A 17090-nucleotide genomic window follows, 5' to 3' on the forward strand; every position below is an offset into this window, starting at 1 on the left:
AGCGAATCACCGCGCAAGAGGAGGCGGCAATGGACCAAGATGCGGTAAACGCCCCGCCCGCACATCATGCCATCGGCACTTGTGGAGGGCCGTGCTGCTGCAGTCCCGACAGCATTCGCTAGATTGATGATGCTGTCGCCAACGCAGTTGCCGCTCTCAAATTTGCCGTGGCAGAGGAGAGGGCTGCACTTCTGGCTGAGGCGGACGAGGTGCGCCTTCAGCTCGCGCAACTCCGGGAGTCGCTGGAATGCAAGTCTCGTAAGAGGCGAGACGTTGCGACCGCCACCATCGCCACGCAGACGAACGCTCTTCCGACCTCTCCGGCGGCGCAGAGTCTGTGGGGGTGCCCATGGAGGTGGTGACAGAGATGTCTGCCCCCTCCTCGAAAGGGGAGGGCTCGCAGAAACAAGATTCCGACCCAGCTCCACCAGCAACGCGGGATGACGTGGCCAAAGACAATGAACTGCCCGCCCGCTCTCCTGAGGGCAAGGCTGAACAACCGCTGCTGGCAGATGAAGTCATAATTGCTGCGCCCGGCCAAGAACAGGATGCAGAAGAGGTAGTCAATACGCAGCCAGCAGAGACTGAGATGACCGCTCCAGGACTACTGAAAATGGTCGTGAAATCATTGTGTGACAAATCGTACGCGCACCACAGAACCCCCTACCCTTTCACCGATTCCAATGTTCCAAAACCACCTCTACCCCACAAACCTTATGACGTCGGTTAGGCCATTGCAAATCTGACCGCCGTCACCGTCGTTCCTAAGAGGTACCTGGATCTTACAAACCGCTTCCCTATCTTTACTCAACATGAACTGACAGTGCATAATCGCTGCTATACCAAGAATTAAGCAGAAGAAGAAGAACAAACATTCTTCATCCTCGCACCGCTAGTTCCCTAGCACCCCCAGTATTTTATCCTGTCGAGCTCAGACAAGTCTTAGTCAATCCTTTTAATCCCAGACAAACAATTTTTATCTTATCCTTGTGGAGTAAATGTCAACTGACAAACACCCCGATATTGTAGACCACCTCAGGGGAGGCTGTCAATACCAGATAGCAGAGAGAGACCATAGGGAGAGGATCAGGATGTGGCTATTCGTTAATAACAGCTTAATGTTGTTGTAATTACTTTGCCATGTCACTCGAGGTCTAGGGTGTAGGTATTCGTTAGTAAAAAATTAAATTTTATATTACGCGATTTTTTAAGATACCAGCAGAGTAAGATACCCCAATAAAATATGAAAGTACTCTCACTTTTCGTCTTTTTCCATACTGTCCACAATTTTACTTATTTTTCTACGCTTTTCGTATTTTTCCATATTTTCCATATAATCCACTATAGTCTGTCGAAACTTACTTTAGGACTGGCACTTGGGCAGGAGCACGTGGAGGTGCGGAACAGAATTGCCACGTTCAGCACGGAGCACACACGTAATCTTACATTTCATTCAACTCGCCCAAACAGACAACCTATTTACTATATAAATATAGTAACTGTATCAACGTGTTGTAGAAAAGTTACAGTACTTTTTGATTTTAGTTTTATCTGCGGCAACAAAGTATTAATAAGATACAGGGACAGTTTAGAAAAATGCATTTTTCACGACGTCATCGAATTTTCGACACGGAAAAACTTTTTGTTATTGAAGTTAGGCGAATACATTATGTGAATGAAATCTTAAGAATACAAAATATTTTCATATGTTCGAAATCAGAACTCTGTCTGAGATCTCTAATGCGAGATCATTTTAGCTAAATTTGGTGCACAGTGGTTCACTCGTGTGTCAATTACTAATCGGGCGCCTGTACGGTTTCGACACGTGAAACAGATCGCTATAGGTTTTGTAAGTTTGTAATGAAACTAATTGATTTTTCTGATCCACCTGCTTAATTCTAACACAAAAAAAGATCAAGTATGTTTATTACGGTGGGAAAACGTGTCTTAAATAGGCCTATTGTTCAGACAGAACAAAAGTGATACAAATATCAAAGCCTCTGTATTAAAGCATTTACACTCCTGGAAATTGAAATAAGAACACCGTGAATTCATTGTCCCAGGAAGGGGAAACTTTATTGACACATTCCTGGGGTCAGATACATCACATGATCACACTGACAGAACCACAGGCACATAGACACAGGCAACAGAGCATGCACAATGTCGGCACTAGTACAGTGTATATCCACCTTTCGCAGCAATGCAGGCTGCTATTCTCCCATGGAGACGATCGTAGAGATGCTGGATGTAGTCCTGTGGAACGGCTTGCCATGCCATTTCCACCTGGCGCCTCAGTTGGACCAGCGTTCGTGCTGGACGTGCAGACCGCGTGAGACGACGCTTCATCCAGTCCCAAACATGCTCAATGGGGGACAGATCCGGAGATCTTGCTGGCCAGGGTAGTTGACTTACACCTTCTAGAGCACGTTGGGTGGCACGGGATACATGCGGACGTGCATTGTCCTGTTGGAACAGCAAGTTCCCTTGCCGGTCTAGGAATGGTAGAACGATGGGTTCGATGAGGGTTTGGATGTACCGTGCACTATTCAGTGTCCCCTCGACGATCACCAGTGGTGTACGGCCAGTGTAGGAGATCGCTCCCCACACCATGATGCCGGGTGTTGGCCCTGTGTGCCTCGGTCGTATGCAGTCCTGATTGTGGCGCTCACCTGCACGGCGCCAAACACGCATACGACCATCATTGGCACCAAGGCAGAAGCGACTCTCATCGCTGAAGACGACACGTCTCCATTCGTCCCTCCATTCACGCCTGTCGCGACACCACTGGAGGCGGGCTGCACGATGTTGGGGCGTGAGCGGAAGACGGCCTAACGGTGTGCGGGACCGTAGCCCAGCTTCATGGAGACGGTTGCGAATGGTCCTCGCCGATACCCCAGGAGCAACAGTGTCCCTAATTTGCTGGGAAGTGGCGGTGCGGTCCCCTACGGCACTGCGTAGGATCCTACGGTCTTGGCGTGCATCCGTGCGTCGCTGCGGTCCGGTCCCAGGTCGACGGGCACGTGCACCTTCCGCCGACCACTGGCGACAACATCGATGTACTGTGGAGACATCACGCCCCACGTGTTGAGCAATTCGGCGGTACGTCCACCCGGCCTCCCGCATGCCCACTATACGCCCTCGCTCAAAGTCCGTCAACTGCACATACGGTTCACGTCCACGCTGTCGCGGCGTGCTACCAGTGTTAAAGACTGCGATGGAGCTCCGTATGCCACGGCAAACTGGCTGACACTGACGGCGGCGGTGCACAAATGCTGCGCAGCTAGCGCCATTCGACGGCCAACACCGCGGTTCCTGATGTGTCCGCTGTGCCGTGCGTGTGATCATTGCTTGTACAGCCCTCTCGCAGTGTCCGGAGCAAGTATGGTGGGTCTGACACACCGGTGTCAATGTGTTCTTTTTTCCATTTCCAGGAGTGTATATTGTAAACAGTAATATTTATTTTGTGTGATACACACTGAATTCCTGAGATAAACTTCCTTTGGAATCAGCTGCTATTACGGCCTCCTTATTAAAATTTCGAAACTTACGACGATAAAATTTTGTTACGTAGGTAGTTATACATGTAAACTGCGCAAGCCAAACAAGTAGCTGAATCCGACTTTGCTCCATTTCAACGGGAATAATGGAAAAACTCCATTGATATCACTATGGTCACTATGACAAGTTCTTCAAGTGTTACTGTCACGGTCATTGTCAGTGTCACTGTTGTCATTTACTGAAATTTTCTTCTCCTCCACTGAATTTTCCAAAACAGCTTAATTCTGCCATGCTCTTTCCAAGTTTCTCTGTGTATGACGGCTTTTTTATAATCTTCAGAACTGACTTGCCTGAAAGCTTCTCTTGCGAGTGCTTCGGCTGCAGAGAGAGTAAATTTATCATTGTTCGTGGCAACGTAACCTTTAATTTGGGTCCACATTAACTCTACTTGGTTGAAATGACAGTGGTAAAGTGGTAGCCCAACGATTGTGTGCCTATGTTTATTTGCCAGTTCGTCAATTTCGTATAGGGCGAACTGTGGCTTATGGAGAGAGATTCTTTCCATAAGCTCCACCTATTTAAGGCAATCACTTACACCGATGTTATGACGCTGAAGCCAATCAATCATTTTCTCTGTTTGGTTTGTCATGTTAGGTGTCTTATAAACAACAACTGAACGTTAAGGAGCATTATCTAGAACAGCTGTTGATGGTTTTTCAAAGTTTTGTATTTGTGAGTCTTCGAGCCCTTTGTAAATGTAAGGTGGCACATTTCTTCGTGATTATCTCCTGCTTTATTTGATTTAAAAAGCAGGAGACTGGGAGAAAATCTTGCGAGATGCCTGCATGAAGAAGAATAAGTCAAGTCTGCCCCCCTTGCCAGAAGGCATTGCCATTGTTCCTTTATCTGTGTCGTCTGTTCAGCCCTACTTGACAAGGTGGCCAGAATTGAACCACGTTTCGTCAAGCCACACCACTTCGTCGATATTTATGCTTCGGATGTCACTTAAAAAACCGGCATCGCCATGCAACTATATCCTCCTCCTCCATCAACAGTCTACGGCCACAGAAATGTCCACAGTGAAAATCTAGGTTGTGTGAAACTGTGGACAAGGACATGCGACTGGCATGAAAAACTCCTTGTTCTTCAAGTGTGAGCAGTAACTTCCAGAGTTTCGTATGTTCCTTCCTGCGAAAAAAATCTAAACATCCTCCGCAAGCGGATCGTACTGGTAATCCGCTTATCCACACGACGTTTTCCTCCAAGGATGTTAAGATTCGATGACTCTTTAGCTTCCTTTTTTTCTGTCTAATATTTCCTTCCCAACCTTCACAACAGTGTTTTTGTTTATACTCAAAGCTGCAGCAGTTCAGTCGGTTACTCTGTTAATTGAGATTCTCGAAGTAGCCACGTAAGGCGCAACCATTTCTCTCGGCTGTCCTCGTGCGGCAGTCCTTTAGCCAAGTGAACGATGTCGAACTTCTTCACTTATAACTTTCAATGAATTTCCCACTGAAATCGTTTAGTAACACACAGAACGAATAACAGTAACAACGAATAAAGGTAACAACGAATAAAAGACGAACTCCTACAACTGTAAAAACGAAAACACAGAAAATCACAGGGAGCAACGATCACACAGGAAAGCAAGCTGACTGCAACTGACGTTCCCTGCAAGCAGGAAATGTTGTGGTGTGGGGTGACGGTTTGGCAAATTTGGGGATTTGCTACGGTTGCAGATATTGTGGTATTTGGCGGAAAGCGGTCTGCGCCTGTCGCATGGGCTTCCCCCCCTACCACTTCCGTTCTCGCTGTGATCCTACAGTCATTTTGGACAAACTACGTATTTTTTCACATTTTTAAACATTTTTTCTTATTTTTCCACAATTTTACGTATTACATCCTAGTACTTGAGTTTCGTCCCGCCCCTCTCGATGTCATATCAATGTCACATCGCGTCACATTGTGTCGCGACATCACGACAATATCGCATCGCGTCGACATCATGATGCTCTCAGCTAATAACAATGCAGCATGTGCCCAAAAGTAGCCAAATTAATTTTCATTGTTAAGCCACCATTTCACTACTAGGATGTGTGTGACGTCATAGTCTGTGTGTTAGAAACGAACACGGTCCCCTACTGATAGAAATAATGACATCACGACATATTCCGCAAAATTAATGACGTCATAGCAAGTTCTGTAAGCATTACTGTTTTAACCATTTAAACCAAGGCACTGTACATATAAGAAATACCACACTGCGACAAATAAACCGTTGCTAAGCCACCACTACATTACTAGATTGTGTGATGTCCTCATTTATGAGTTAAAACGACTGCGTTAGAACCAATGATATCACGGCAAATCTATAAAATTATAGCAAAATTCTGAAGTTTACCGATTCCTACCTAAAGATACGTTATGTGGGTATCAAAATAAGAACAGTACCAAATAATACGTATCTAGAGAGCTAACCAGTATCTCCAACCACCCCACCAGGAAAAAGTAAGTCAATTGCAAGGTAGAGCACACTTCGAACGCCGACGCTTGGAGTGTATCCGTGAACACAATGAGCCAACCCGGCAATGACCAGGAAAACTTGCATTTTTTAGGGACAATTGTCTCCAACGCAACCCACTTGGTTTCTGAAGCAAAAGACACTGTTGCTATAGCCAGCATTCGGCGGGGGCCCTCCCACTGTGACAAACGTCCCAAAATGTCAGTGGAACTGTGTGGGTTGCACTGCAGGTAAGAGTAATCCCCTCCCCCAAACATAATGCTTTCCAAACTAGCGCTTATTGGTGGGTGGTGTCAGTTTCGGTCAGATAGAGCTCCCAGGCAGAATAAAAAGACGTGTAATCTAGCGCAACACGACATAAACTATTGCATTATTAGTGAGTGTGGGACGTTGCTAAGAGATACGTAAATAAGTACGACAAAAAAAATCGGAATAGGCACGCTACCAATCCTGTGTCCACCACTTTGGTAAGGTTAGTGTCGAGTTTCCTTCAAACGTGGGAAGGAGTGGTGCCATGCAGAGAAACTGCTATATTCTCCCAACACGTGGACCGTAATGAGCATATTAGGAAAAATTTGTCGGCAAATACAATACTCGAATACACCGTTGGTGGGCGAGTTCTGCTTGTGCTCCCAGGCAGAATAAAAAAAGACATGCAACACAGATCAAACTCTAGCAGTATTGTTTGTACTGTTCTCGGCTGTCCAGCAGGGTGCAGTCGTCATCACAACATGATATTTTGACACCGTACCTTGCTGTCATCTTTATGTGATACCTGCAGAATGAGCGTCTTCGCTGCAACTCGCCTCCTTTATACTGCGATCTCTCCCCGCCCCTCCCTCCACTATCCAGTCGCGGGATGCGTTGGGTGGTGGTGGTGGTGGTGGTGGTGGTGGTGGCGGTGGTGGGGCGGGGGGGGCCGCCCCTCCCTCCACTATCCAGTCGCGGGATGCGTTGGGTGGTGGTGGTGGTGGTGGTGGGGCGGGGGGGACGTCGCCAAAGTCTGCGCGTCCACAGTGCTTCTGTAGGCGAAGTCAGGCGCGGAAGTGGCTCTCGCCGACACTATGATTTCAGTTGGCTCAGCGCTGCGTCCCAAGCTTTGCTTAGAGTGCAGCCACCGTCTCTATTGATCACTCCGTCGGTCATTCGAATTTCAATAGCCTCCTTCAGAACACAGTCCCAAAATGGCAACGTCTGTCTTGACACGTCCGTTTCTTCATCCTTCATTGAATCCCGTGTAGCTATGCAGTGTTCTGCAACTGCGGATTTTGTTGGTTGCTTGAGTTCAGAGTGTCTTGTAGCAGTATTAGTATGTGACATCACTGTAAGATGTGTAAATACACGACGGAAAAAATCGCAACACCAAGAAGGAGTTGTGCGACATAAACGAAAGTTGTTACGCGTGTTTCTACATCTCAAATAAGTACACGCTCTAACGATCGTGAACGTTAGTTACCTTTGAGATTGGCCGTGAAGAGTTGATGTTAGTCAAGAATGCCTTTAAGGCGACAAAGACACCATTATCAACAACTCACTGTGTTTGAACGAGGTCGTGTACTAGGGCTACGATTAGCTGGACGTTCCTTCTGCGCTATTACAGAAATGCGAAATACTTGGCAGGAATGTAGTCACTGTACATGAGTGCTGGCAGCAGTCGTCACGGAAATGTACGGTCTCAAGAAGACTGGGCTCCGAACGGCCACATGGCACTATCGAGAGGGACGACCATCGTGTTCGGCGTGGGGCTCTGGCACAACATACAACATTTGCAGCAGCAATTTGAGCAGCAGGTGGCACCAAAGTGATACAACGAACCGTTACAAATCGGTTACTTCAAGGACAGTTCCAAGCCAGACGCCCTTTGGCGTACATTCCACTGACCCCAACCAACCCATATTTGGGACTTCAGTGGTGTCAAGTGACAGTTCGTTGGAGAGCTGGGTCGAGGTCTGAAGTGTTTTCTGATGATATCTGGTTCTGACTCGGTGCCAGTGATGGCCGAATGTTTGTCCGAAGGTCAGTTGAGGGCCTACAAGCAACCAGTTTGCGTCCTAGACGCACTGGACCTACACTTGGCGTTATGATATAGGGTGCGATTTCGTATGACAGTAGGAACGCTCTTGTGGTTATCCCACGCATCCTCACTGCAAAACTGTATGCCAATCTGGTGATTCGACCTGTCGTGCTGCCATTGATGAACAGCATTCGTGGGAGCGTTCTCCAATTGGATAACACTTCCCAACATACCGCTGTTGTAACCCAACATGCTCTACAGAGATTCGACATGTTGCGTTGGTCTGCTCGATCACAAGATCTGTCTTCAATCGAATATATGCGATATCATCGGACGACAACTCCAGCGTCTTTCAAATGGTTCAAATGGCTCTGAGCACTATGGGACTCAACTGCTGTGGTCATAAGTCCTCTAGAACTTAGAACTACTTAAACCTAACTAACCTAAGGACAGCACACAACACCCAGCCATCACGAGGCAGAGAAAATCCCTGACCCCGCCGGGAATCGAACCCGGGAACCCGGGCGTGGGAAGCAAGAACGCTACCGCACGACCACGAGGAGGAGGAGGATATTAGTGTTTAACGTCCCGTCGACAACGAGGTCATTAGAGACGGAGCGCAAGCTCGGATGAGGGAAGGATGGGGAAGGAAATCGGCCGTGCCCTTTCAAAGGAACCATCCCGGCATTTGCCTGAAGCGATTTAGGGAAATCACGGAAAACCTAAATCAGGATGGCCGGAGACGGGATTGAACCGTCGTCCTCCCGAATGCGAGGCACGACCACGAGATGCGGGCCCAGCGTCTTTCACAAACAGCATTAACCGTCCCTGTATTGACCAACCAAGTGCAACAGGCATGGAACTCCGTCCCACAAACTGATGTCTGGCACCTGTACAATACAATGCATGCACGCTTGCAAGCTTCCATTCAACATTCTGGCAGTTACACCGGTTATTAATGTACCAGCGTTTCACATCTGCAACGGCTTATCCGTGTACTTACATTAACCAGTGATCTTGCAATGTTAATCACTTAAACATCTTACCCAGACAAATGTATTCGCGAAATTTCATTACAGTACATTAATTATTTTTTGGTGTTGCTTTTATTCTCCGTCAGTTTACGTACGGAAATAATACGAAGCATATATACACGCCCTTGCCACGCGAATGGGACTGAGCAATTGCCACAGTGTAGCAAAAATAAACTATTTCTACTTACGAAGACAGATGTCACGATACCTCTGTTCCTATACGATAAAATGCGGCCATCGAGAGCTGCAGCGTTCACATACCGTCTGTCGATAAGCCGAGACGATTAACAATTTCATCGTATCTCACTTAACAACATTCCAAAGACGTGCGCCTACAAAACATTGAACTAAACAACTACGTACAAGGAACTGCGCCGCGCACGTCTCTGCAGGAGTTACTGCCGACACAACCGCCACAGACGCCGCTGCAGCGGCTGACCCCGAGGCCATGAACGATGCACATCCCCATGTCTGTCCAACAATACACCAGCCAGCCACGTCGTACACCACTGACGTCCACGTCCGCCCTCGACAGCGCCTCCGGCGCCTCCACGTCGGCAGCTGCAGCCTCCGGGACTGAGAGTTTCCAGCCACATCTGGGAATACTGGCCGGGCCGCGATCCTCCAACAACTCTCTGTACTCGCGTATAGCTCAGGGGGCTACCACCATGCGTACAAAGCTCAGCTCGTTGGTACCAAGTAACCACGAGAGATCTTCCTAAGCGTCAGGGATTCCGTGCGCTGTCTGTCACTCGCAGTAATGGTCGAATACCTTTCCCCTACCAGGGAATCTCCGATCGCAATGTCCACAACAGAGAGGCTGTTCAATAACTAAAAAACAAACAGGAGCTGAGGAGTGTCACGCAGTGGCGATATCTGTAATCGCCGAAGTCAGTGCTTGATAAGGCGGCCAGGGCGTCACCTGACAGCCAGCAGACACACATACAGAGTGCAGGCACCTGTAAAACATTCTAAAATTTGTTTCCTTACTATACATCTCTCTAAATACCGAGAATAATACCAGTAATGATATACTCCTAACGGTGGCAGAGTTTTCCCGTGCAACAGCACAGCAATTTATTAAGTTCATTAAAAAAAAAAAGGTTCTGAGGCAGATATGTAGTAAGTTGTGTCATGTGGACCACTGCGATGGGATTATTAAACATTCATTTTGCTTACATACGCAGTCGTAAATTACGATGGATGTATCACAGGACAGGTCCACATACCGCTTCCTATAAAGAAGCAAAATTAAGATAGAAACAAAATAATTACAGCCAATCCATGTTGTTTATAAAGTTTCTGGTCACAATTTGTAGTAGTGAATCTTGCGTTGTTTGCAGAAATGCTGTATCACATTCATTACCAGCATCGTATAACGCTTTTCCCAAAACCAATAACGTAATGCTGTACCTGTTTGTTACCAGTAGATTCAATCAATACACTAGTACTACGTGAACTCAAATTGTGTAACGGTCTTTTCGCGAAAGCACTATTGAGAACTGACATTCGTAGCCAACACGTATTTCAAGCGAAAAATTAGGGCTCGTACAGCGGCATAAGGAGAGTCGTTTTTATCCATCTATCTTTTTTTGAGCGAGTGGCACAATATACCCCTGTCGCTGACTTAGAGTATGTATGCACTCTAGAAAAATTCTGGGAGAAACGCCATGACCTCGTGACCAAGTCAAAATGGTACAGCTCTGTCGTAGGACAGCTTCTGTGAAGTTTGAAAGGTAGGAGACGAGGTACTAGCGGAACTACAGCTGTGTGGGAGGGTCGTGAGTTGTGGTTGGGTGGCTCAGTCGGTAGAGCACTTGTCTGCGAAAGGCAAAGGCCCCGAGTTCAAGTCCCGGTCCAGCACACAGTTTTAATCTGCCAGGGAGTTTCGTATCAGCACATACTCCGCTGAAGAGTGAAAACTTCGTTCTGGAAACCGGACCTTAATCGACATCGTCAGAGCGTCGGTACCAGTAATGACTATAATGCCATTATAGAAACTATGGTTACGAAAGTTAATAAATTCTGGTCCAACGTAAAATCTCTAAGCGGATCTAAGACTGCCATCTAGTCATTCGTTGACCAGTCTGGTGTGGCAGTTGAAAATAGCAAAAGGAAAGTCGAATTTTTAAATTTGGTATTTACGAAATAGTTCACGCTGAAGAATCGTTTGACGACATAGTTCACGCTGGAGAATCGTACAAACATATCGTCGTTTTACCATCGAACAGACTCCCCGTATGGACTACATAATAATAAGCATCCCTGGCGAAGAGAAAAAACCGAAAGAGTTGAAACAAATACGTCGCCAGGTACAGATGGAATATAAATTCGGTTTTACAAAATTTCTCGCCCATAGCAATGTCACAAGCTACTGGATAAAAGCGCACGTGACTCTTGTATATAATAAGGGTAAAAGAACGGACCCGCAAAATTACAGACCAATTTTCCTAACTTCCGTTTGCTGCGGAATCCTTGAACATACTCTCAGTTCGAATATAATAAATTTTCTTGACACCAAGAAACTTATGTTCACATAATTTTAGAAATCATCGCTCTTGCGAAACTCAGCTTGCCCTTTTCCCACATGATATACTGCGAACTATGGATAATGCAACAGACAGAATCCATATTTCTAGATTCCCGTAATGCATTTGACACGGTGCCCCACTGCAGACTGTTAACGAAGGTACACTGCAGACTGTTAACGAAGGTACGAGCATATGGAACAGATTCCCAGATATATGGGGGGCTCGAAGACTTCTTACGAAACAGAACTCTGTTTGTTGTCCTCAACGGTGGATGTCTTTAAGAGACAAGGGTATAGTCTGGAGTGCCCCAGGGATGTGTGACAGAATCGCTATTATTTTCGACATACATAAATGATCTGGCGGACACCGTGGGCAGCAATTTGCAGTTGTTTGCTGATGATGCCGAGGTGTTCGGGACGGTGTCGAAGATGAGTGACTGTAGGAAGATACAGAATGATTGTGACAGAATTTCTAGTTTGTGTGATGAATGGGAGCTTGCTCTAAATGTAGAAAAATGTAAGTTAATCGGATCAATAGGAAAAACCTGTATGGATGGCAGAATGAACGGTTGTTTAAACGCATGTGTGCGCGCTGTCATTAGTTTCGTCTTTTCCTCGAGACCCCTGCAGAAGCGATACGTAGGGGATTGTAGTGTATTCCTAATTCATCAATTAAAACTGGTTCTAGAATCTTTGTAAGTAGCTTTCAGGGGATAGTGAGTGTCTATGTTCAAGCGTCTGCCAATTCAGTTATATCGTGACTCTCTCCCACCTGTAAAACAACCGTGTCACGATTCGTGCTGCCATTCTCTGTATACGTTCAACATCCCTGTTACACGTATTTGGTATGAGGCCCACACACTTGAGCAATATTCTAAGATGAGTCGCAACAGTGTTTTTTTACGCAATCTCCTTTGGAGACTGATTGCATTTCCCTAGTATTCTACCAATGAACTGCAGTCTGCCACCTGCATTACCTACCGCTGAGGGTATTTTATCGTCCCTTTTCATAACACTACAAATTGTTACACGTATTTCTGTACGTTGGGAGATTACAACTGTGACTCGCTAATGCCGCAGTCATAAAATGGTTCAAATGGCTCTGAGCACTATGGGACTTAACATCTGAGGTCATCAGTTCCCTAGAACTTAGAGCTACTTAAACCTAACTAAGGACATCACACACATTCATGGCCAAGGCAGGATTCGAACCTGCGACCGTAGCGGTCGCGCGGTTCCGGACTGAAGTGCCGCAGTCATAGGACTCAGTTTTTTTGTCCTGAGAAGTGCTAAGTTTTATAGTTATAAACATTGAAAGTGAGTTGACAATCTCTGCACGATCTGGATCTTCGTACTGTTTCGCCAACTTGCTTTAATCAACAGGAGTAGGAGGTCGAACTCGATTCCACTTTCAGCTACCGTAAATTAGTCTCGTGCTTCCTTACGACGTCTCTAAGGGCATGGTCGGCAATGGGCTGCTGACCTGTAGAAAGGAAAATACTCCATAGCTGCCCTTTCGTAGTTTAGCTTTGAATTTCCAACAAACAGCATGATGTAAATCAAGCCAGATAGACGGTTACCAACATGAAACAAAGTTTACAGAACTACTTGACAAATTACCTCTAAAGAAAGTTTAGGGTCAAAAGTCCATCGACGATACGGCAATGAGAGTCAGAGCACAAGCTCTGAATGGCGAAAGAATTAGATCGTATTTTCAAAGGTTCCATCCCGTAATTTGCCTTAAGCGATTTAGGGAGATCACAGACGACCTACTTCTGAATGCCACCTTATCTTCTCTGTTCCACCACTGACCTGCGACGTTCACAATGCGACTGTCCTACTCGCTACTTGTGCTTCGTACACCTGACTTTTTTTTAATCTGTGCTTAAATACAAGAATCAGTTTTCACTACTGATACAGGGTCCACTACCATCTATTCATCGTTCAGGGAATGCTAAACATTGTATCACGTTTAGAATTTGCAGGGTCTCAAGCTAAATTAACCGATTTTCGATTACATCGTGTGATCGTAATCTGCACTTTAGATAGCAGGGCAATGTAAATACTAAATGTTTCCTCCTGTAATCTCCTTGTAGTAAGGAATAATAAATTTTAAAATTAATGATGCTATAAACGCGAGATACATGTTTGTTACAACTAGTATAACCTACTGCGAGCGCTGTCACCCACAGAGCTGCCTCCAGACGGCTTTTTGAGCACTGGTATATAATCCCCAGTACGAGTTTGCTGCTTCCTTCCCGGTGTTGTTTTTTTCAAAGCAAAAGAGGAGCATCTGTGTGTGGTACGAGCTGGTGGCTGCGCATCATATTTTGGCTGCGGTTTTGACGAAGCCGCACAACGTCGCTACCGTGGACAAGTTAGCCGTGGCACAATTGCTGGTACTGAAATTCTTCCTGGGGATTCCACACATGATTCTCGGAGAAGTCCGTCAACTACATCTGACATACTCCCGTCATTTTAACATTAATGAAGGATATCGCTCTAGCGTAAAAAATTTCATGCTTGAATGACTAATAATTCAGTAATATTCCGTTCGTAAGTGCCTAAGTTACCAGTAGTTTCTCGGTCATCAGAGCTCCCACTAAATTTGCGGACATTGTGAAGTACGTGTAAAGTGTTACTGCATATACCGAAGTACTGACCAACAATATTATCTGTCAATGTAAACTACCTTTATGAGAAAACAATATCTTAGTGCTTCTTTTTTACACAGAAAATATCTAATTATAAAGTTATAGTAACTGTAGACAACAAAATAGTAAGGAGAATCTCTAAAAATGATCCTAATACTAGCGAATTTTAAAGATTTGTGAGAAGAGTGAATATTTCGAAAATCACAGTGGCGTGGTAGCAATGCAAAACAGAATCATTTCGGTAGATATTGTTCTAAACTTACATGGAGAAAACTTTTCACAAACAGATTTAATTTTGAGACATGCTGTAATATTATGTTAAGAACTGCTATTCGGGCGCTCGCTTAAGAAATCCGTTCTGCCTACGGAACGACTTTTCAGTGAAAGTAAACAATTTCAGTGCCGTATTTTCCAGACGTTAATAGTTTGAGGTAAAAATGTAACTTCTTCTAAACATTACACATCTGGATAAATAACTGTTTCAATAAAGCATCATGGAAAAGTAAACTTGTATTCAATGGAATAGATTCAAAAACACTCTCAGTACGAACACCGATTGCAGAATCACTCCTTGATTGTTATTTGGTACCTGACAACACTTGATGTATTAAGTTCCGCGCTGTTGGCGGCATCCATCTTGGTATTTATTAAGCTTATAGAAAGATCGAGAAGAACCACTTGCGGTTAACGGTTTTCATTTTCGCATCAACAATATGTAAGAAGACGAGGAGGATCAACAGTATCGATGTCATGAGGCACACGACTTTAAGAATTCGACATAAATACACTGTACTATCAGCTAGAGGATAAAATTGTGTACGTAATGTCTCTAGGCCGTGACATTCTGGCTTAACGGTATTGACAGTGGGACAAAAAGGAATTTCATTAATCAGAATTGGTGGACAAATAAGTAAGAGAAAGCGTTAATGAAAGACACGCTTCACTGCTTATGTCAGCAAGTGCACCATTTCGCAACAGTTCTCACTGCAGGTCAAATCTACGTAGCACTGCTGTTTCTTGCTTTCATATTAGGCATGACAGTAGTGACAATTGCGTTATATACTTAGGTAAGCAGCGAAACAGGGTAGAGATTAGAGCTTCGGTTGTTCTCAGCGACAGTAGACAGCTTAGGTCAATCCCTTCAGATCGCATAGCACTTTACCTAAGTAGATGTATTAACTGACCGAATCAATACGCAGTAATCACGCCCTCTACATACAGTATTACAGCGAGTTGCTGTAATACTGTTAGTGATAACCAAGTTGGTTATAGCCATTCAAAAATTACAGGACGCTATCACAAACGTATGAAAATAACGCCCTCCTGTGTTTTTTGTAACAAACCGAGTTGTTATAGCTGAATCGCACATTTAAAGTAAGCTGGTAGTAGTTCTGAAACCGTCATGTGATGTATGCCGTGGATGCCGTCACGGGTAAAAGTAGTTTCGCCATTAAACAGTATTACCAGTTAGCGTATCAACTATATTTGAACTGTCGGGTCACATCGTGTTGACTGGCGTCAATAAAAAGCCAAGTTGACGACGTACGTACTTAGCACTGTACGGGCCAGGAAGGTCAGAGCCTCTGAAAAAATAATCTAATTCCTCGGTGCAGGGTTTGACGGCCTCCAAGGTTTCGTGGCAATGTCGCTAAATCGTAAAGCGAAGACACCGGGTTCAAGTTCCGCCTCGGGAATGGGTGTTAGATTTAAATATGACGTGGACTTTGTTTGTTATAAAATACCCTTTGCTGTTCCCAGCAAAGATTTTCTTTAATTATTTTTTACTCGACGCGCTTCGGGAAATAATTACAATCAACCATGACTGGCATTATTCGTGTATTATGACATTCTTAGGGGCAACGGCCTTGTCTCAGTAAATACTCCGGTTCCCGTCAGAACACCAAAGTTAAGCGCTGTTGGGCGTGGCTGGAACTTGGATGGGTGACCGTCCGGGTAGCCGTGCGCTGTTGCCATTTTCCGGGGTGCACTCAGCCTCGTGATGCCAACTGAGGAGCTACTCGACAGAATAGTAGCGTCTCCGGTCAAAGAAAACCATCATAACGACCGGGAGAGCGGTGTGCTGACCACACGCCCCTCCTATCCGCATCCTCAGTTGAGGATGACTGGGCAGTCGGATGGTCCCGATGGGCCACTTGTGGCCTGACGACGGAGTGCTGTGCATGACATTCTTAGGCGTGATGTTTGCGGCGTCTGAGCTGCTGCATTATTCTGATGCATTTACTGTAAAATAAACAAGCGCAACTTAACTTTGCAGTTGCTGAAGTGTCTTACCCTAAATATTACGGTGAAGTTGGAAAGAACTTCTACTTACGGATTTCTTGTTGTACTCTTACGAAGAAACTCTTGCATATTATGCATCACTTACGCTGATGACAGTGCACACAATACGTTAAAAACAGAAATATGCAGTAGCAACCAGTTGCAAGGATGTGTTACTTACTGTCAACAGGGATATGATGTTAAACGTCGTCCACAGAGTATACATACTGTTCTGCACTAAAAAAAATCCTTAGATGAAAGTTATTTCCAAACATCTATTATTTATAGAAAGAATGACATCAGTAACTGAGAATCTGCGCTTGTTTCAATTACAGTAAAGACACCAGAACAATGCAGCAGCTCGCACGTCGCTAACATTAAGCCTGATAGCGTCATTATAGACCATAGTTTTTACAGTCTCAGAGCTTCACTAACCATGCCCAATGGATAGAACAAAATCTAAACGTGACGTTACAATATGCGCATCTTTTATAGCAAGGGGTTGAACATAAAGCAAGCATACGTGTATATGTGCCTAGTTGCGGAGTATGAGAAG

At 45.2% G+C, this 17090-nt stretch overlaps 1 protein-coding gene and 1 pseudogene across 1 annotated transcript in view; one reads left to right on the forward strand and one right to left on the reverse strand.

The window, feature by feature from the left end:
• LOC126249226 (E3 ubiquitin-protein ligase RNF220-like) overlaps window positions 1–17090 on the reverse strand; it is a 717707-nt gene that overhangs the window by 236512 nt on the left and 464105 nt on the right. The window lies entirely within an intron of this gene.
• On the forward strand, window positions 16110–16227 carry LOC126250281 (5S ribosomal RNA; annotated as a pseudogene).

Source organism: Schistocerca nitens, chromosome 3, assembly GCF_023898315.1.
Source record: "Schistocerca nitens isolate TAMUIC-IGC-003100 chromosome 3, iqSchNite1.1, whole genome shotgun sequence".
NCBI lineage: Eukaryota > Metazoa > Arthropoda > Insecta > Orthoptera > Acrididae > Schistocerca > Schistocerca nitens.